The 21,860-nt window shown below is 35.4% G+C and overlaps 1 long non-coding RNA gene across 1 annotated transcript; it reads left to right on the forward strand.

Annotated features, from left to right (window-relative positions):
- Nucleotides 1–360: 360 nt before the first annotated feature.
- On the forward strand, nt 361–14,462 carry LOC308697276. Its single transcript, XR_014030925.1, has 4 exons — nt 361–468; nt 629–686; nt 1,904–2,215; nt 13,825–14,462. It is a non-coding gene; the product is annotated as an uncharacterized lncRNA (long non-coding RNA).
- Nucleotides 14,463–21,860: the final 7,398 nt, after the last annotated feature.

Below are 21,860 nucleotides of genomic sequence, written 5' to 3' on the forward strand. Positions count from 1 at the left end.
TGAATCTTGGTGTTATTATTTTATTGTAAAAAAAAAAGAAAAAAAAAAAGGTTATGTTATAAGCTAACCTACAAATATGCTTTATGTGGTGATAACATCTAAGTATGGTTTTTATAGTCTAATTATTTTGAATATGACTAAATCACCCTGACTGCCATAAACCTTTCAGCACATTTTTAAGGATCAGTATAAATAGCTCATGAGGTAACGACTGTCACGTTTCTGGACTTCTCCTCCTTCATTAGTTTATTTGGTTCAGCTGTATCTTGTTAGTTACTATGGTTACTGTCATTGAGTTCATTTGCCCCAGCTGTGTCTCATTTCCCTGTCTTGCCTTATATATTGTTATCAGTGATTTGTGGTTGTTTGTTTTCTGGTCTTAGTTTGGCATTAAAGGTATAGCAGAGGATTTTTTACTTCCGTGTGGATCACCGATACTATTGGTCCTCCTAATTGTCAATCATTCTGGTGAATCAATCAAACTTTTCAAAAAGTGGAGAGGGCGGGTCTTACCTAAAATTCAGAAAGATCCTCCACTATACCTTTAAAGTATCCTATTGTATCTCCTTTGTCGTGCGCTTGATCTTAACCACCTCACCCTGTTTTCACTTTCTTTTCTTTTTTACAGTGTATTCTCATGAAAATTAATCTTATGCTCTGGCTCTGGACATCAACAAGCATCACATGTGAGTTGAAACGCTCATTTATCTTTCTCATAGAGTTGTTTGTGAGGTGATATTCATGTGTGGGACTTTATTTAGCCATGTTTGCATTAAAAGTTCTTGCCTGACTCTTAACGTTCACTTAAGAGTTCACTCAGTTTGAACTTATTGCTTTTAGTTTTTACCTTGAGACTTATATTCAAAAGTTTGGGGTCGGTATGGTTTTTGAAAGCTGACTTTTATGCTCAAGGCTGCATTTATTTGATCAAAAATACCATAAAAACATAGTTAAATATTATTACATGTTGAAATAATGGTTTTCTATTTTAATATGTTTTAAAATGTAATTTATTCTTGTGATACAAAGCTGAAATTTTTGCATCCAGTCTTCAGTGTCACATGATCCTTCAGAAATCATTCTAATATGCTGATTTGCTGCTCAAGAAATGTTTCTAAATATTATCAATGTTGAAAACAGCTGTTCTGCAGTGGTTGTATTTGCTGTAACTGTTTACCTGGCCCCCAATGGAGAAAATGACCTGACTAGCGTCCCCCAAGTAGTTTGTGTTTGAGACCCTGCTGAGTGAACAGAGCTGTTAAATCAATTGCCAAACGCTGCCTAATGTCCCATGCCTCCATGTTTCATTAAATCGTTCCTTAAAATCCTGGGAGAACAGAATTACATCGTCACACAATCAACTTTAGGACAGTGTATCTATCAATCATATGCATGTAAACAAATTTGTGAGATACATTGCACAATTTATTTAATGTAATGACCAGCGTTAAGTGATTTGTGCAGCTTCAACATATTTAGCTTGAGAATATTTAAATTTGTCATTCAGTATGTTATGCATTGACATTAGAATCTGCTTTAAAACAAGGCTATAATCATTAGCCATAATCATACTTTCCCTATACAATAGCACAATATGCATTCTATTACATTTTTTTATCATTTAAAATACTATTTATTATTCAAATTTGTTATTCAAATTTTCTTTTTTTTAATATTTAAATATATTCATTTTATTTATATACTAACATGTATTATATACATACTGTATGACACATTGCTTGGAATTCTGCCTTTTATACGTGTCACTGGAGCATTTTATAGGGAAATATTGATGCCTAAGAGCTTATAAGTAAGAGGAAAACTGAATAAATAGAGAATAAAATGAGAAAAAGATGGCGTGCGTTGTTTGCATTTGCACCAACCTCATTTTTTTTTTTATAAGGTAGGAGCAAACAAATGGTGGGAATTAATGACATGCAGAATCAATGGAGATGATCAGATCTGAAGAAAAATTGAAGTGGAAAAACCTCTAGATCGGATGCTGCCGCCTGAACGCGTTCTGAGCCCAATCGCTTCTCATATAGTTTGGTTTCTATCAATCAGGTGTGTGTTTGCAGTCCATTCAGTGTGTGTAAATAATCTGTCAGTCTCGTCTGAATGTGCAGCAAGAGTGGCGGTGCATTCATTCACTCATCAATCATGGAGCTCCTCTCAGCCTGTAACGAGCGTTTACCATGTGGCGAATCTCTCAAATGTAAGTATGCAAGACTTTAAATCTTTGTGGTTTTTTTTCTGATTGTTTCACTAACACTCTACAGTACGGTAAACATGTTCACTAATATTAGAATATCCAATGCATTCATATTAATCTTGGTTAATATTCATTTATGAATTATAAATGTATAATGTATAAATATATGAATGTTAATATATACATTTCTTTACAAAATTTCTATACCATTTTTTTATTATTTATAAATATAAAATATTTATGGAAATTGTCCACTGTTCATGTTGGTTCATAATGCAACTTATAGTAATGTATATTTATATCAATACATGTGTAGAAATTGATAAATACATTATGGTTATGGCTGTAACTGGCCATAATTATTTGTTAGGTCATGTTTTGTTTACTAATATACAATCTTATTTTAAATGGGACTGATTATGCTTCCAAAAAAAAAAAAAACTCTACTAGAATAGGTTTTCATGCATTAATGTTCAAAAAAGAAAAAAAAAATTCCCATATTCTCCATTGTTGCAGCTCCTCTCTTCCCAGTCTGTCAGTAACACTCTGTTTAGTTCCTGTCTCTATGAAGCCCCTCCTTCTGAAAAGCACAATTAGTGGATTAGTGTGCTGTGATTGGTCAACCTCTTTGAGCTTTTTTGAGGAATATCCCGCCCCTTACCGTAACCACGAGTTCCTACACACTACTAACCAACTCAACCAGGCCCCGCCCCTTTATTCTGCATATGCCTTGGACGGAAATTATTTAAATGAGAAATATTGTGACGTGTTTGTTCCTGGAAGAAAACTCAAGACTACAATGGAGGCGTTTCGGGGAGTTCAGAAACACTGACACTGATATAGATAATAAACTTTGGGGACTTTGCTTTGTACCTTGTCCCTTTTTATGAGTTGTCTACATTGTGATTAAATTGTCTAAATTGTGTTTCCCATAAATACAACTAAATATAGTGCTCAATGCAATAGCATCTTGTTTTTTTTTTGTTATTTTGAGCCACAGGATCCACAACAAAATTCCAATAAAATCACAATATGTGGGTTCTCATTCCCGCATTGAGTAATTTCTCTCTCCTAATGTTATAGTTGAGCTCATTTAAGTCATTTGTGCTTGTGTTTGTTCTTAATTTCATATAATCACACTTGCCTGATTGTCAGACTAGCAGGCGGCTGATTGAGATCACAAATCATGGAGGCCTCCCTAACATGCCTACAAGGTGACATTCGTAGTAATTGTCGTCCCACTTATCAGTGTAGGTGTGAGAGATTTCCTAAAAGGGAACTGAATGGCACCTTTCAAAGAATAGCCTTAAGGGTATTTTATTCTGCCTGACTTGTCATATTGATCATCAATTATTTAAAAAAAATTTTTTTTTCTTATTCCTATATCTGTAAATTTAAAAATAAACTTAAATTAAATTAAAGCAACTCTCTTGTAGGGAAATGTCACTCCTTTAACTCTGCACCATCAAAACATCATTCTTGTTGTGTTTTAAATGTCAGTCTGTTGGCGTATTCATTTTGGAGGACTCCATTAGGTCTTCAAATAAGATGATTAGCAAATGTAATTTACTCTTTCTTTTGTCATTATGATTTTATTTTCTGTGGTACACAAAAGGAGGTTTTCATTGTTCCGAACTTGAGTTGTGGCTTCAAAAATGACAAAAGCACCATAAAAGTATCATAAATGTAGTCAATCTTGGTTTGTAGGGGATTGGTTTCTTTCTTTCTTCGGTTATTATTTTTGGTCAAGTTTTCAGTTTGCGTTTATGTTCAGTCAGTATCCCGCTGGGTTATGAAAGGACATTCCTTCCTAAAGCATCTTTGTGCACTTGACCTCTATCAGACTTTCCTCTTACTCTTGTGTATATGGTTACATTTCTCCTGAGAAGAACATGTTTTTCTGCTTCATTCACTGCCGGTCTGGAAATCTTTAGTGTTCAAAGTTGCTTGCTTATATTGCTTCTTGCTTGTTGCAAATGAAAGCTTTCTTCAGAAGGAGCAATTGAAGCATGTCTGTTTTCAGACCCTATAGAAATGAGTGATGGTTTTATTTTTTTTCTCAGGACATGAGCTCTGTTTGTTCAAAGATTACATGTATTCGCGGTCATGTCTCTGCAAACAGGGACTGGTGAACATGGTCTGCTCATGTTGAAAGCCTATAGTGTTGTAGTGAGTGCAAATGACTCGCTCAGTTGTCATGTTTCCTGGTTAAACAGTAAAAACTGCAGTCATCTGGTTTACCAGAGTAGATATTCCTCACAGATCTTAAATCTCCCAGGTGTCCGGATCTCTGCAGAGTTGCTGTCATAGTTTTAATGATATATTTCATGACAATAGCTTTTTTTCTTTTCCTGTTTCTGTTCTATAAATATTCTAAAACTCATGATTAGGTAAATCAATCATAAAAGGTTTGACCTAATTTGTTAAATGCCCTTTAGTTGCTTTTTAGCATTGTAGTAAAAAGTACTCTCCCGTCTCACAGGAAATAAGAGCCACGCTTTTCTCTTGCTTTGTGTCGCATCAAATTAGACTGGTGAAACCAGACATAGTCAAGCACAACAACACTCAGAACCTCCTTGACACTTCATTTCAAAACATACTCGTTCATTCAGTCCCATGTAAAGCATGCTGGGAACTTAAAATGCCAGACTCTGTTAATGCCTGTGGAAATGATTCATGCAGTCCCAACACAAAAGGATAAAGAACTTCTATTTAGCTAATTTTAAGTGAACTGCACACAGTGAAATAAAGCCAAACATTTTTTGATTGAATAAATCAGTCAATGCGCTAATGAACCTTTCTTTTTTTTTTTTTTTTTTTTTTATACAACTTTTTCTCCTTTTTGGGGTGAAACACAAACAGTTATTACTTGACTATTTTTAGTGAATATATTAGGTCGTCAGCTCAAACCAGTCTGGCCATTCTCCTCTGACCTCATGGCATCAATAAGGCATTTTTGCCCGCAGAACTGCCACTCGCTGCATATTTTCTCTTATTTGGACCATTCTCCGTAAACCATCGAGACGGTTGTGTGTGCAAATCCCAGTGGATCAGCAGTTTCTCAGAGCAGCCTGTCTGGCACAAACAGCCATGCCACGTTCAAAGTCACTTAAATCACCTTTCTTCCCCATTCGATGCTCAGTTTGAACTTCAGCAGATCGTCTTGACCGCGGATTAATCTGAAATCTTATAAAAGCTGCATTCAGAGGATGCATTAAGGCATCAAGGAATGTCTGAATCCAGTGTTCGCTTCACTTCCTCATTTAGATCATTAGACTGTTACACTGCCTCAGAAGTCTGTCCCAAATCAGTTTCGTGAGGTGCCTTCTCACGCAAAGGCTGCCTTCAAAGTCATTGCCTGAAAGTTTTCAGATGCAACCCATGTGTACATGCCTAAATGCATTGAGTTGCTGCCGTGTGATTGGCTGATTAGATGCAGTAACGAGCAGTTGAACAGGTGTATCTATATGGCCAGCGAGAGTGTGGGTCCCACTTTATTTTAAGTGGCGTTAAGTACTATGTACTTACATCAAAAAATAAGTACAATGTACTTATTGTGTTCATGTTGTATTGTAAAACACTTTTGCTGTTATTGAGGTGTGATACGGGTAAGGTTAGGGACAGGTGTGGGGGATTGGGTAGGTTTAAGGTGTAAGGGAAGGGTCAACTGTGTAATTAGAAATGTAATTACATAAATTAATTACAGCTGTAATTACATGCATGAATTTTTAAAATGTAGGTACAATGTAAAAACATGTAGTTACACAATAAGTACATTGTATCAAATTATTAATTTCAATGTAAGTACATAGTACTTAAAGCCACTTAATATAAAGTGGGACCATATATATATATATATGCACGCATAAATACACACATAATGTGTGTGTGTGCACACTTAGGGCACGTTTACATGACAACGATTTACTAAAAACAGAAAAGTTTTTCCTTTGCGCTTATTACGTAGCCTACAATGTCAAAACGATCCCTGTTCACACGACTCCATGAGAAACGGCTTAAATCGCTGTATTCTGCTGCCAGGCCAGTAGTTGGCGATGTCACTTTGTAAAGAAACACAACGCGCCGATAGACTGAACACGTAATACGCCCCCATAGACTTCAACGGAGAAAAGTGAAGTCAATTAGAAGCACTCACTTCCTGATGGTCGAGCATACTGCGCAGACTCACACTGAGCTTGACGACGTAGATGTGACGTGAGCAACCCGTCTGTCTTCTAGTAGCTGTGCCGAGAGAAATCTGAGTCATTCCCTTCCGAAACTTGCAGAGACGGAGAGTGTGAGTAGGAGCTGTCCATGAGCTAGGAGCAGAAGAAACTTTTGCTAAGTATTCTGATTGCCTCCACGTCCCCCCGATTGCCTGCGAGCTTCTCCTCCTTTATATATGGTAATTTCTAGAGAGTCGCGTGGTTATGACGCAATCGTTAGCCTATTTTTACAAAAACTGCTTCTACGGGGCAATAACGTAAGATACAAGGTAATGGATCCTTTTATACATTTTCGTGTTTCGTTAGAAATGAATAAGGGACAAAAGAAGTCTTTAAACGCCTCAGATGTAAAGTTATTCGCTGTCAAAGTGACGCCAAAATGAATGGGAGTCAATGGAATGCTAACAGCAGGTGATGGTCTGCTAATCAATGGCGGCGCCGGGGAAGCTTCAGTTTTTTATGAAACATTGGCCCCCTGATTTTTCTGAAAGTCTATAATGCTCACTAGGGCTGAATTTATATGTTCAAAAATACAGTAAAAAATAGTGATACTGTGAAATTATAATTACAATGTAAAACTTTATTTTTATTGTATTTTAAACTGTAATTTATTTCTTGTGATGTCATTACTCCAGTCTTCAGTGTCTCATGATCCTTCAGAAATCATTCTAATATGCTGATTTGCTGCTCGAGAAACACTTCTTATTATCAATGTTGAAAATGATTTTGCTGCTTAATATTTTTTGGAAACCATGATACATTAAGTATTCTTTGAATAGAAAGTTTAAAAACTTGCATGTTAATCATTTGAAGCATTAGATATCTTTGCTGTCGCTTTTGATCAATTTAATGAATTATTACTGAATAAAAGACAGTGTTCATTTTTTTTTTCAAATATTGTGTATGGTTTTACACTCTGAATTGAAATTTTAGGCACATACCTCTTTCTCTCTCTTGAGAGCTGAAACTTTAGTTCTTCGGCTGTTTCACCTCACTGCCAAAACCTGCCCACTCACTGCACAAAAACAAGTTATGGCTATAAAAAGAAGTGTGCTGAAGTTTATTTTGAACAAATAGAGTTTTACTGTGCAAGTCAAAGCATTGTTCTTTGAGGCATTGCAGCTTGTGTTAGAGCTGTAATCGTGAACGGTGTGTTCACTGGAGACAGATTTACAGTAGAGGGGGCGATGAATGATGCATCACAGAGAAGTGAAGGGCAGATGCCGTTGGGAAAGACATCTCGTCATAAACATGTGCGCACTTCGGGCCATTCAGCCATCTTTCGTAGAATGCATGATTGGATGATCTTCTTCACACACTTATGATGCACACGTCAGCATCCCTGTAAGCAGTGTATTTATACTGTCAGTGAAACCCGGTTGTGGGGTTTGCGAGTGAGCAAGTTTGACTTTTTCCTCATTATTTTTTCACACCTTGAAATGTATCTCACAGTGTTAAAACAGTTGTTCAGCACACATGTGTAACGCACAGAACCACAGGCTGCATGTCAAAGGGTTTGCTTATAGATTCGACAGCACTAGATCTGATAATATGGCACTAAACTGATGTTTTTGAGTGAATCTCCTTGTGAAACCTGTCGATAAAAGTCACACCAAAACCAAATAAAGATCTTTTTTTTGGTTTTTTTTTGCATTGTCATTGCATGTCCCAAAGTGATATTTGTTTAAATGACCCTACAAGTTCAATTAAACCATCAAAATATGAGGAAATTTTTTCTTGTATTTTTAAAATATTTTAAATATGAAAGAACAAAACACTAAACTTGGTTACGGTTATTATCTGACAAAAAAAATTGGCAAAAAAACTGTAATGCAACTTCACCGCTTTAGGTTGATCCTTCATTTGTACAGGTCAGGTACCGAACAATTCCTGGGTAAAAGTTGAATTCCAAAGCATCTTGTACCCAGTTTACAGGGACGGTCCTCTGGGGCTTTAATGCCCCGCTCAGAAGCACAATGGTAATAAAGCAGCTTTGTGATTGAGTGTCCTCACTGGGACTGAACCTGCAACTATTCTATTAGTAGCCCAGAGCTTTAACACTTACCTGCATCCCAACATGCTTGAATTAATATGCATGAAGATCAATTCAAAGGTAAAGATTGATTTTACTCAATCGATTAATCGATTTTAATCAGGTCTCTAATTTTAAGAGACCTGCAGTCATCAGATTCACAGGGATTTTTAGAGACTTCAATGAATTATTAATAGCGAGTCGCGACTGCATGGGTTTCCTCAAGCAAACTAAATTTAGCACATATCTTGAGGGTAGGCTACTTATTTTGAGATGTGCTAATGTGAAGATTCTACAGCTCTCTGAATGCAAATAATGTCTTAGTCAGGCCTTTCAATGGTTTATTGCCTTGATTATCGGAAATCTTTAGGAACAGGAATCAGAATTTTGAGTATTCTGTTTATCGGCGCTGGTTTATGTTTCTGCAAGTGGGTGCACTCTGTTCTCTGTTCCTCAGATTCATAAAACATTAGTCTTTTTCTGTATGAGAAAAGCCTTGTTCTCCATGTGATGGTGCGCTTGATGAATTCATTAGCCTAATCAAAGGTTAAGTGTCTTGTGAAGAAACACATGGACTGCAAATACATTACCAACCAAACAAAAACACATCTCCATTCTCATTGCCTATTTTTTTCCACGATTGCTGTCGCTAGTCGCTCTTTCGCTGATATTGATCTTATGTGCCAGAGAAGCAAGAGTGCAGCCATCTTTTTGTGTTTGAACTTCCTTTTTTTGCAGTAGCTCTGTATATTTCTATGGCATTGCTGTCGAAGAGTATTTAGCTGGTGAAGTGGATACTTACTGTAGAGTTAACGAAAGTTATTATGAGGATTGTAATGTCTGAAGCGGATGTCATAACAAATGTAAGTAGACTGGGAAGATTTTAAAAGGAGTTCATTTATAAATCCATAAGATCTTACCTTCATGCTGTGGAAATATAAACCAAGAAACCGCGAGCACAGTGCTGAAAAGAGGCAGGGCTACATAAGGACTATACCTGATGATTTAGTTGTTAATGTTTAAAATGCAATTTATCATTGTGCAAAAAACACACACAAAAAAAACACAGCACAAGCTGAAACTTTGTCATTATGAGTCAGGTTGTTATGATGTAACGCTAAATAGCCTATAATGGTAGAATTGTGTGTATTATATTGATTATAATCCGCCAGGACCCGATGTGAGATCCAGCAATCAGAGAGGTTCCCGAATCTCAATGGATTTTTTATTTATTTATTTATTTAATTGATTAAAATGAATGGAGAAGAGACTATCTCCACCATGGGTGCTCGGGACAGGCAGATATGGTTGTGTTGAAGGCTGTTTTATTGATCTTTACACCAGATACAGATGTAACTAAAAACACAAGGTGCCAGGAGCTCGTCCATTTTTTTAAATAGCTAAACTCGTTTAGTTTAATCACATATTCGGCAAAGCCTTAAAAACGGATCTATGCTATTCAGTGCCGGCTCCAGGATTTTTTTCTTGGGGCTGCTAAGAATAAACTATCCCTAATGAAAAAAAGTATACTTTATTGTATTTGAAATATATTCCCTTTTTCAATAGTATATAGCAAATATACTAACATTTTTTTGTGTATTAAAGGTATATTAGGTATATATTATTTTCACAATACAACTTTTAACACACTTTAAAATAATTGTATTAGTATATCCTCTAAAAAATATATTTTAGAAAAATATATTTGAAGAGAAAAATCTGTTTATTTTTTAAAAGTGTATTTATTTGCACTTTACTTAAATATATTTTAGGTATATTTTTTAACTGTGTTAAAATATTTAACTGTGTTGGGAAATGAACATTGTAATAATGCATTGAAGTATACTTTCAAAATACATTATAGTATACAAAAGTATATTGTACAAGGTATAGCTAAGTAATATTTGTTCATTAATGTGCATTTGTTATTGAAGACAGTGTGCAATTTGTAGCATTTGGAATAAGCCAAAGGTATTACTGAGCATATGCTTTTTACTCAAATATAATACACTTATTGTACATTGCTTGCATGTTTCGAAGACACTGATAATGAATTGGTAATGTACTTGGAACACAAATAAAGTACACTTTAATCACTAATCAAGCATATAATTAGTCCCTACACAGGCATATACTTAATGCATACTAAGTATAGCCTACTGAAGTTGTTTTGCCTACTGAAATTTAGAACACAAAAGTACACTAAATACATTTAAAGTTATGCTTTACTACAATTTAATTACAACTAAAATATACTTAGTACAAAATTAGTTGGTCCAAAATAGCACACTTCAAGTTAACTAATCATAAACACACTTGAAGTACTGAATAAGTCTGGTTGCATAGGCTACTTGGCATATATTTTATTTTCACAAGGGATTAACTGCATCAATGAATTCAATATCCTGCATTTATTGCATTTTATTTATTTAATTTTCCATTTTTCTTAAGGTCACATTGAAAAGTGTACACAGAACTAAGCACAGAATCAATTTTGCTTAACACCTTTATAAATTACCTTATTGGCTCTTTGAATCAATAACGGTTTATTGAAACTTGACTTGCAGTCCCATAGCCTATAGGCTTAGCTACGTATTATGCCCATGTGAGGGCTTTAAAACGGCAGTAAGCTAAATTAAGCACTTGTGCTTTTGATACATAAACAATATGGAAAAGAGCGCGGGCGTCGAGACGTCTTTTCAAAAGTTTAACTTTTCAACTTAATTTGACAAGGCGTTTTAAAACATGGCGCGAGAAACTGAAAAAGCAGAAGAGATTCAATAACGGTTAATACGCTTTGTTTAACGCATTAATCCATGTTTAGATCTAAAACAACATTTTCTCTTTATTATTTTTTTCATCACCAGGCTCGCTAAGGCGAACAAAGAGCAAGAATTTATATTAAAATCTATAGGCCTATTATTTGACGTTTATAATGTGAGTGAATCTTCAAAAAGGTCAGGGTAGCTACTCACCAATAGCAGATTACAGGACGATATGTCTGTTATCTTCTGAACTATTCTGAGATGTGTAAAAAGTCTGCAGTCTTTTTCTTCTTATGTAATATAGCTCTCCAATATGACCGTTGTTGATGAGGAACTTAAACGTACAGTATGGCATTTTTCGCCACTAGGGGTCGCTAACCTATTTACAATAACAAAGGCGTAGATTGATGACGCAACATTTGCTAAGAATTATGGATCTTGTCGTCAACGTCAAGCCAACCTATCTAATAATGTTTATGGATGAGTGAATACATCGATGTTTTTATCATGACTGTGATATAAAGCAGTTCGGGATTGCTAAGAGACAGCTATCAGCTCCACACGCGACGTGAGTCCCGCGGATATAAAAGGAATATGGACATTTCATTCTACCGAACTACACGCAAGTGCAGAATTACAACTCACAGGTCAGTTTATTAGACAGATTAAACTTGTGAGGTAACGCAGCGCTGTTTCACTTGGTCTAACATCATTTGAGTGTGTTGAAATGTATGTGTTAGTTTGTCTGTATGAGACTAGCAGTAAGCTAGATCAACATTAGAATAACATACAGATCATATTCTAACATTTCATCATTGTTGAACTATATAACATTGATTAGTTTTATGTAAATGTGCTCACCTGTTTAATAAAGTACATGTAGGAGCGGTCGAAATCTCGGACGTGGAGCTCTCGTATAGGCTACTGTCCATTGGCATCTCGAAAACTCCGCGCTGATATTGATTCTCGTTTTAATTCTCCTTTTTTTATCCTAAGACTGCTTGCATGGTCCATAATGTTTGAACGAAACAACAACAGCGTGCAAATAGACATTGCGAACTACAAAGTTGTCCACGTCGGACGCTTTGGTTACTATCAGACGGCTCTGGTTCATAGCTCTGGTTGCCATGGCAGCACGAGCGGAAACCAGGGAGAACGCGGATATGACGCCATTGACGGTGACAAAACGGAAATAAAGAAACGGGACGTTTCTCGAATTAAATTACAAATTTCTCCTGGTTTGAAAGATGTTGGAAACAGTCGGGATAATGTAAGTACACAACTAAAAAAAATATATAACATAGTGATTTTTGCTATTTTTAAAGCAAAAAAGTTACATATTGTGCGTTTAATATGATGATCAATATGAGCCGATACTACCCGTGTGCAATTGACTCCTCCATTAAAACTTTTGTAGGCACATTTACAACATTTATTACCCCCCTTTATTAAGTTTTTAATGACTTCTTTTTTAATGAAAGTGACAGTAAAAAACAGGAAAATCATTAGGAAATCCATGGGGGGCTGAGCCGGTGCTAAGCAAATTTTTGGTGGGGCTGCAGCCCCAGCAAGTCCCAGTCTAGCGCAACACTGAATTGCTATTAGTTCTTTTGATTTAACAGGAATGAGAAGAGCATTCTTTAACACCAGAGTGATTAAAAATAAAGCTATACCAAGCACCCATGAGAGCTCTTTACGGTTAAATTAGTTTTCTTAGGTAAAGCTTTAAGGATTAAGGAAGCAGAGATCTCAAGAGCTTTTAAATGCTCTTTCTGTTATTTGTTTGTTTTAATTATTTATTTTATTGGTTACAATTATAAGGTCTCATTTTTTAACATTACTTGAACTAACAATAAGCAATACATTTGTTAAAGTATTTATTCATCTTTGTTAATGTTAACCAATAAAAATACATTGTTCATTGTTTGTTCATGTTAGTTCACCGTGCATTAACTAATGTTAACAAATACAACTTTTGATTTTAATAATGTATTAGTAAATGCCAGAATTAACATGAACAAAGATTAATAAATGCTGTAAAAGTGTTTTTCATTCGTAGTTCATGTTAACTAAAGTAGTTAACTAACCTTATTGTAATACCATTTTATTATACTCTAATAGGTATAGAATATGTTTTATAAATAACTGTAAAAATATTGACTCTTGACAGGTTTTCAGCTTTAAATAAAATATAATTTTTAAGTATATATACACACACACACACACACACACACACAGTTTATAGGCAATACATAAATATGTGTACATATTAATTTAGTAAGCAAATAAAAAAAAATGTGTCAGTTGCTGGAAGCTAGATTGCATATATTTAGCGTATGCTTTATGCATCCACGATAATTAGCTAACGCTCTATTACCATATAGCTCATAAAGTCTTCATAACATCACAATGTAATGATTTTTTATTAGTGGATGAGGCTGTTCTGTTTCAAGTGTCCTGTTCTGTTTTCATTAAGTTCAATTAAGACACAACATGTGTTGGCAGGGCTGGTTTCATTTAGCTCATTAAAGTTAATTAAATACTGTCTAATCATTCAGAGAATCACGTGCACCTGTTTTTGTCTAACAGGGAGTCACAGCAGAAGAGAAAGCCAAGACGTGTGAACGCTTTCATTCTCACAGCAACACGGGTGTGAAAGAGACTCAGCAGAGATGATGTGATGACTGTAGTGGTGCGTTTACTGCAGAGAGACCTGTCAACATCTCACACACTGCAACACGGCCATCACACTGAGTGATTTATGTGCAGACAGCACCATTTGTGTTAAATAATGTTCATCTCCACTAGCAGTCACTTCTCAGTGTCAAAATTCTAAAACTGCCTAAAAATAGGAGACCTGTTATTTTATCCTGTCACTGAATACATTTTCTCACACCTTCCACTGAAAACAATGAAACCAAAATGCACTCTCTCCATGTTAATTGCTTTTCTGTGTTGATGGCAGATTTATTTAGATATTAGATGCTTAGCCAAATATTGATTTATAAAGTGACACCACATGCAGAAATAGACCTAACTGGAGACGACAATTTGTTCTACATTGAGTACATTTTAAAGCTGTAAAATCAATGAAATATACCTTATAAATTGAGTAAATCTGAATGAACTACATTTTGTACATGACCAATAAAATGTTTATTATATTACTTATGTGCAAAAACGCACAAAATAACACTATATAGGCTACAGTCCGTATAAAAGCATGCTGGGAACATTTTCCCATCCTTTTTGTGCGATTGTTAATAGTGACCAACTTCTTAAGTTGTTGTTAAAGATGAAGAATATTAATATGAAGTTAGTAATAATTGTAGGCTTAAATTGTGAAAGAAGCATTTCCACACGAGTTCAGACATTAAATGTTGTGATGTTATTTCCGAGGTGCATACATTTTTGGTCAAGATCTTATTGTCAAACTTTCAATGAATTTAAGTGGCTAATTCACTAAGGCGGGTTTAAGTTAAATGCATCTAAAGTACTTTATGGTGGAATTATACTGTGCCCTACAAATGTTAGAAAATGGTCTTGGCAAAGTGGGTTTTTAGATAATATAATAAATCCTTATCTGTTTTTTTTAGATTACTTCGCATCAATATGAGACAATGCAATCTATAAAAACATATACATAAGCTATATATAACCCACATTTTAATAGTGTTCTAAATGGCCTGTTGTGCACTAACCTTAACTGGCAATCAGTGACTTAAGCTGTTAATGTGTGCTGACCTAATAATCTTCAAATTTAACCCATGAAATAAGGATTTATGCTGATTTTGTCCAAAACCCTACTGTGAAACCTTTTAAGGAAGCCTACTTTTTAATTAAAAAATCAACCCCAATGGACTAGCAATCAGTTCAAACTACAACCTTATAGTACTTTCTTTTTTTTTTTTACTTTTGTTAAAGGTGCTGTATGTAACTTTTTTTATAAAATGAATCCTTTTTTTATTGCCCGTCTGTGAAGGGGTTGTAATCACACATTACATTGATCCACTTTTCGTGTTTTGCTATTACCTCTGAAGGCCAGTATTCCTATTTTTATGTGAAGTCTCCGGGTCGGATTTTCTGCGAAATCCACCGGATGTGACGTGCATGCGCGCTCCCGAGCCTACAGTCTATTGCAACTGCACTGCAGCTAACGACATGGAGTCTGATAACACCAAAAAACGACCTGCCTCCAGCACAACACAGACTCCAACACAAACGCCAAAAAAAAAAAAAAAATATATATATATATATATATATATATATATATATATATATATATATATATATATATATATATATATATCTGCTGAAGCTCGTCAGGCCAAACGTCAATCGGATCGACTCAGGACGAAAACACGGATCAACATCGGCAGAGCGTTTGAATTGTGGAGAGACCTCCGTTTTGAAATAGCAAGGTAAAATATAACATACATAAGACATGAAATGAATACAAAAGACTGTTCCATGATAACAAAAAGCAGGTGCTTTAGGATGTAACTTTTATTTTATGTTCTAGATCTACTGTCTAACGTCACTCATCCCACTACTATCATATTGTTTATAATACACATTTCCAGACATGTTCAGTACAGTAATATTACTTACTGTCTTATTGTTACACTGAAATTGTCCAGTCTAGTTGACTAACCGTTTTCGTTTTCATTCATTGACCTTATATTGACATTGCTGATTGTGAAAGATACACAAATAGTTAGTAAAATAATGCTAGATAACACCACATGTCGGCAAAATACAGTCAATGTAACGTTATCATGGTACGAGCATGGAGCATTAGTTCTACGTCAAGCTGATAAAAGTAGCCTATTGTGGTAATGTTGCAGTGGGAGTTTACATGAGTTTCCAGCATGTTGTGTGATGCTTTCTCCGTTGTGTTGAAAAGTGTGGCCGCCGGTAGTGAGTTCGCGCTCTTGAGTTTGAGCACGCGCACGAGCACTGTTGTTGCAATCTGAAACATCACCGCTAGAGGCCGCTGGATCCTACATACAGCACCTTTAATTGGACTAAATAGGGAAGAAAATGCAGTCAATAAGCCCAGCATACATCATTTCGGTTTAAAAAGCAACCCAGGTGAAATCAATGCCCAGAGTGGGCAGAGCTGTAATCTAGACAGGCTGGCAACTTTAAAGAAGCTATATAATTTAGGGAATGTAATATTGTGATGTTTACAAATCCATTAAATTGTTTTTTAGAGTGAAGTAACCGCAAAAACTGGCAAAAAGCCGTAGAACGTCCACTCCGCTGAGCTGTAATCTAGACAGGGTGGCAAATTTAAACAAGCTAATATATAAGATAATTTAGGTTCCACATATATTTCCATTTGTGTTATTTCATAATATTTATTTAGTTTGATGACTTGATGAATTACGAGAAAAATAAATTGAGTAAAATCATCCCCACAACATCTGATGGCTGAGCCCTTGAAAGCATCACTGTTTTTTAACAAGAATCCCCATGATTATCCTTCAAAACACAAAGGACACACAACCTAATTTTCCCATAAATAGTCTAGACACAATCCAGTTCCTCAGAGACCCCTGCTTGATGAATCCATCTCTTCAAGCACCTCTAAACGGCCATTGATGACTTGTTTCATTTTCCCTTCCTTCAGTTTTTTTTTATTTATTTTTTTATGCCTTTACGATTTTCTGTCAATTTAAAAAAAAAAAGACACACAAGGAGCTTTTGTTTTTCTTTATATATACACTATATACATTGTTGACCATCTTTGAAGCACGTTGTAACAGCAATCACTTTCATTCAGATCCTGAATTGTTCACCCAAAAAAGATTCTCTCATTATTTCCCTATTCATGTCATGCTATTTCTGGAACACAAAATCAGAATTTTGATTCTTTACGCAGCTGTTTTACATATACACTTCATAGTGACCATAGACTGCCAAGCTTCAACCAAAATTTAAAGGGATAGTTCACCCAAAAATGAAAATGCTGTCCTCATTTACTCACCCTCATGTTGTTCCAAACCTGTATGACTTTCTTTCTTCTGCTGAACACAAAAGAAGAACTTTTGAAGAAAGTCGGTAACCAAACGACTGATGGACCCCATTGACTTCCATAGTAGGGAAAAAAAATACTATGGAAGTCAATGGGGACCAGCAACTGTTTAATTACCAACCTTCTTTAAAATACCTTCTTTTGTGTTCAGCAGAATAAAGGAAATCATACAGGTTTGGAACAACATGAGGGGGAGTAAATGATCACAGAATTTTTATTTTTGGGTGAACTATCCCTTTAAGCCATTATACAATTTTAAAGGGGCCGACACCCATTATGCTTTTGTACATTTTCACTTTTCTTTAGTGTGTAATGTTGCTGTTTGAACATGTAAAATGTCTGCAAAGCTACAAAGCACAAAGTCACTCAAAGTGATTTATTCTCTATCAGTGTCACTGTTTCTGAACTCCCTGAAACGCCTCCATTGTAGTTTTGAGTTTTCTTCCAGGAACGAACACCACAATATTCCTCATTTAAATAATTCCAGCCCAAGGCATACTTGAAATGTTGAAACTCACGGTTAAGGTAAGGAGTGGGACATTTCTCGAACACACTCGAAGCGGCTGACCAATCACAACACACTGGTCCGGCCGACCAATCAGAGCACATTGTGCTTTTCAGAAGGAGGGGCTTCATAGAGACAGGAACTAAACAGAGCGTTACTGACAGACTGGGAAGAGAGGAGCTGCAACAATGTCAAATCTGAAAAATAATGTGTTTTTTGAACATTCAAGCAATCATCTTGCCCTTTTACGAAAATCAGGACTTTGTAAAAGGGCATAACAGGTCCTTTTTAAATCAAAACTTTTATGCAATCCTGCTCTCAAATATGTTGCCTGTTTGCTAATGCCAGCGACTTATGATGATATTGATGTCCAACAATACAAGTGTGAATTATTTGATTTGAGAATGAATGATGACTAAAATGTCAGGCCTTAAAGGTTTTTGTACGGCTTGGAATATGGTGTGAATAATATGAAATGATAAAACAAAAAGCTTTTTTTTTTTAGCTCGACAGGTCACCATAAACTTGTATGGAAACAAGTTGTGTAAAGATTCTCCAAAATTCTCAATTCATGTTCCTCAGAAAAACAGGTTTTTAACCACATGGGTTGAGTAAACTATCCCTTCAAGGCTGGACAGTCCATCCACATCAATTTTTAATCACAAGCACACACCACAAAGATAGTTTTCTGGAGAGCCATGCAATATCATCACTACAATAAACCGCAAACAAGAATGTATGAATTCAGTGAAACACGTCTATGGTGAATCCACAGATAAACAAGGCAAGCCTAAACGTTTGAATGAATGATTTATGTGCTAAGGCCATTTTAAAACATTAATTGACTATCCTTAACAGGAGCGGATATGAAATGTTAGTGAAGCAATGTGTCAGAGAAGCTTTTAACTGGGGTTGTGTCTCTGAACTCTGAGCTATAATTAATTCGAGATCACAGTCAACTGATTCCAAACACGTAAGCTCTTATGCTTGTGGTCCATTAATGAGGCACTGTATATTTATTACCCTGTTCCAGACAGGCAAATATCTCACATTCAAGGTATTGCCTGAGATATTGTGCTGCCATTTGGTATTTTACATTCAAATGTACCTGTTGTTACATCTTTCTAGAAGATCCAAGCTTGAAACCACAATGTAAAACTCAATGTTCAATAGTAAGTGCATTCACCCAATTCAAGCGAACACATCATACTTGCACATACCATAAATACAAGACACCATCAGCAGCATATCGTCGCTGTCGGGCGGAAAGCTTGTCCTAAACTAGCACTTTTCAGGAAATGGAAAAAACAATGACAACAGTTTACTTATTTAAATAATAAAAAGTTGATATTGTGGCTTTATACATGGTCAGACACTTGCATTTGTCATTAACATTTCACCAAAGTCAAGCTCAAATGGAGTTATGAGGTTTTTAACCATGAATGTCAGACATGTGTTTTATCTGTCATTAGAACTCCCGCATCTGAGGCAGTAAGTGCATCGCATTACATTTATCATCTTACAGGTTACAGTTTATTGTAGCTATATGTGGACGTTCAGTTTTTTCAGTTCAAAATCTCATGTTGTAAAAGATGAAGTATACTTTGCACAGGCTATTTAAGACAGTATTGTCTGTGACTCACTCAACGACAAATGCTGACTAGCCCTATTCGGACGGTAATTGTTTCTCATGTGGACTTCTGTTATAATAAATAGCCTATGCATGGCGCCTCAGTGATAAAACTCATGCTTTCGGATGGCGATTTATTGGCGGTGGAGGAGCGAGTTTTGTAATCCCGAGAACGCGCTGCTCACGTGGTCAGTCGCATGATTGTCTGCTGTAAATAAAATGTCATGTTTGCAATTATATAGACCTTATTCAGAGCAGCGCTATGACAGGTATGAAAGTGAGGCTGTGAGGGATAGACTTGCCGTGTTGCCAATGGCATGTATGAAAGCTGTATAAAGCTCCTAGATTAGGCTACTTACAATTTTCCACAGTTTATATTGTCGGGAGTTTTTTGTCAACTGAAATTTATTGGAAAGATATTTTTCCAGTGTTTCATGAGCAGAACAATCCAAAAACACATTAAATAACAGTACAGCCCATTGGAGAGATGCATGTCTGTCCCTCAGAGCCTCCCTTTCATTCCCATTAAAAATCAAAGATGGCGCTGCTGTGAATAAGGTCTATTGCAATAATGTTTTAAAAATAGGAAGCTAGACGCGCATACGATATTTTTGAAATGTTTTTCTGTCTTATTTATATAATTTATTTTAAAAATATTTAAATTAGCATAAACAAGTTAATGCAGCCTCTTATTTACGTTTAATGTTGTGCTTATAGTTAAATAGTTGTTTCATATATTGCTGCCACAATAACGGCCCACTTCAAATGTTTACGTGCTTTTTTCTCTTTCTCCTTTTTGTTCGCTGAGGTGGAGCTGTGATGAAATATTGTTCATTTAAATACTTCCCAGAATTTCAGTAACAGAAGTGTACACCTTTAAAATGCATGCATATTACAGTGCAGTACAACATGTATCATACATATGGTCCTCGGCAGTGATCAAAAAGGATTTAAACAGTGCATTTTGAAGTGATCTCTTCTTGTAAACTCAGAGATGTGGATTCGGACGGTAATTAAATCACCACACGACCTTAGTGTTTGTCAAAAACAGTAGGTAATTTGGCCGGGATTTTTACGCGGGTGGTGGAAGAAAAACACTGTGTGGTGGATTTGTAATAGATAAAATAGTAAACTGTATATCAAACTAACCAGGTGTCTAACATCTAACCTTACTTCCTTTTTCAGGCCTAACATGATAACACTTTGAAACACAATGTACTAACACACTCTGTCCTGTGTTTTTGGATGTTGTATTTTTGCCATACCCCTTTGACTTTGGTTGTGTGAGTGTAAAAATAACAAATATGGGAATTGAAACTAGACAGATGACTAAATTTTAACCTTGTGATTAACAATGAAGTAATCATTAAAACAAAGTTTGCTTTACCTGCATTTTTGCCATACCGCCTTATTCTATAAAAAACTGTTGTATTCTTTTAGCTGGTGGGATTCTCAATGGGATTTGTCTGAGATCTTCCGGCCTTGCTTCTTCTTGGGGGAAATTCTCTGAGAACTGCTCGAGAGATCCTCCGGCCGTGATTAAAGCATTTAGAGGACATTTGCTGAGGTCTGTTTGTCGATTATTCCTGCGCAGGAAGTAAGCTAGTTATGGGAACAAGTATTAGCACCCAGCCGACGTCGATGTGTAGACACACTAGGGTATAGGATTAGACTCAGCCGCCGTCGATGTGTAGACACGCTAGGGTACACTGTAAAAAAAAAACCCGTAAAAAAACGGTATTATTCCGGCAGCTGGGGCGCCAAAAAATTACCGTAAAATAACAGCAAAAAACAATCACGTTAAAATACAGTAATTTTCCATAATTAAATAACAGATTGTATCTTTAATATTACATTAAATCTCATGTAATTATTGGGATTTTTAATGTTTAAAAAAGGCATATACACCTTTAAAAACAATTAAATTACCTATAAATACAGTTAAACGCTGCTATAATACAGAAAAGTGCCACTATTATTTGAGATTTATAATATATTATTATGTAAAAATTTTGTTAATTTAATAAATATTTAATGTAATAAAGTGATATATCACCCACAAAAAAATTTGATTTAACTTTAAAAAAAAAGTCAAAATACTTTTGTAAAACAGATAATAAGCTTTTTTTTACAAGTTTTTACATGGAACTTTACATATAAATCCCATGTATTTAATTGATTTTTAATGTGGAAAAAAAGCATACTCTGCCATAAATACAATGAATTTAGGTACAATTACAGCAATCTACCATTCATTTTAGAATTCTTTATATGTAATTGTACATAAAGATAATGTATATTTAATTAATCTTCAATGTTAAATAAGCATACTTTGCCATAAAAACAATGGATTCGCCTTTAAAAAGAAAAGCAAATACTGTTATTAAACAAGTATGTGTGAGTACAATTAGAGCAATCTACCATTAATTTTAGAGCATATTAAGTATAAT

Source organism: Scardinius erythrophthalmus (assembly GCF_964197995.2).
Source record: "Scardinius erythrophthalmus genome assembly, chromosome: 10".
NCBI lineage: Eukaryota > Metazoa > Chordata > Actinopteri > Cypriniformes > Leuciscidae > Scardinius > Scardinius erythrophthalmus.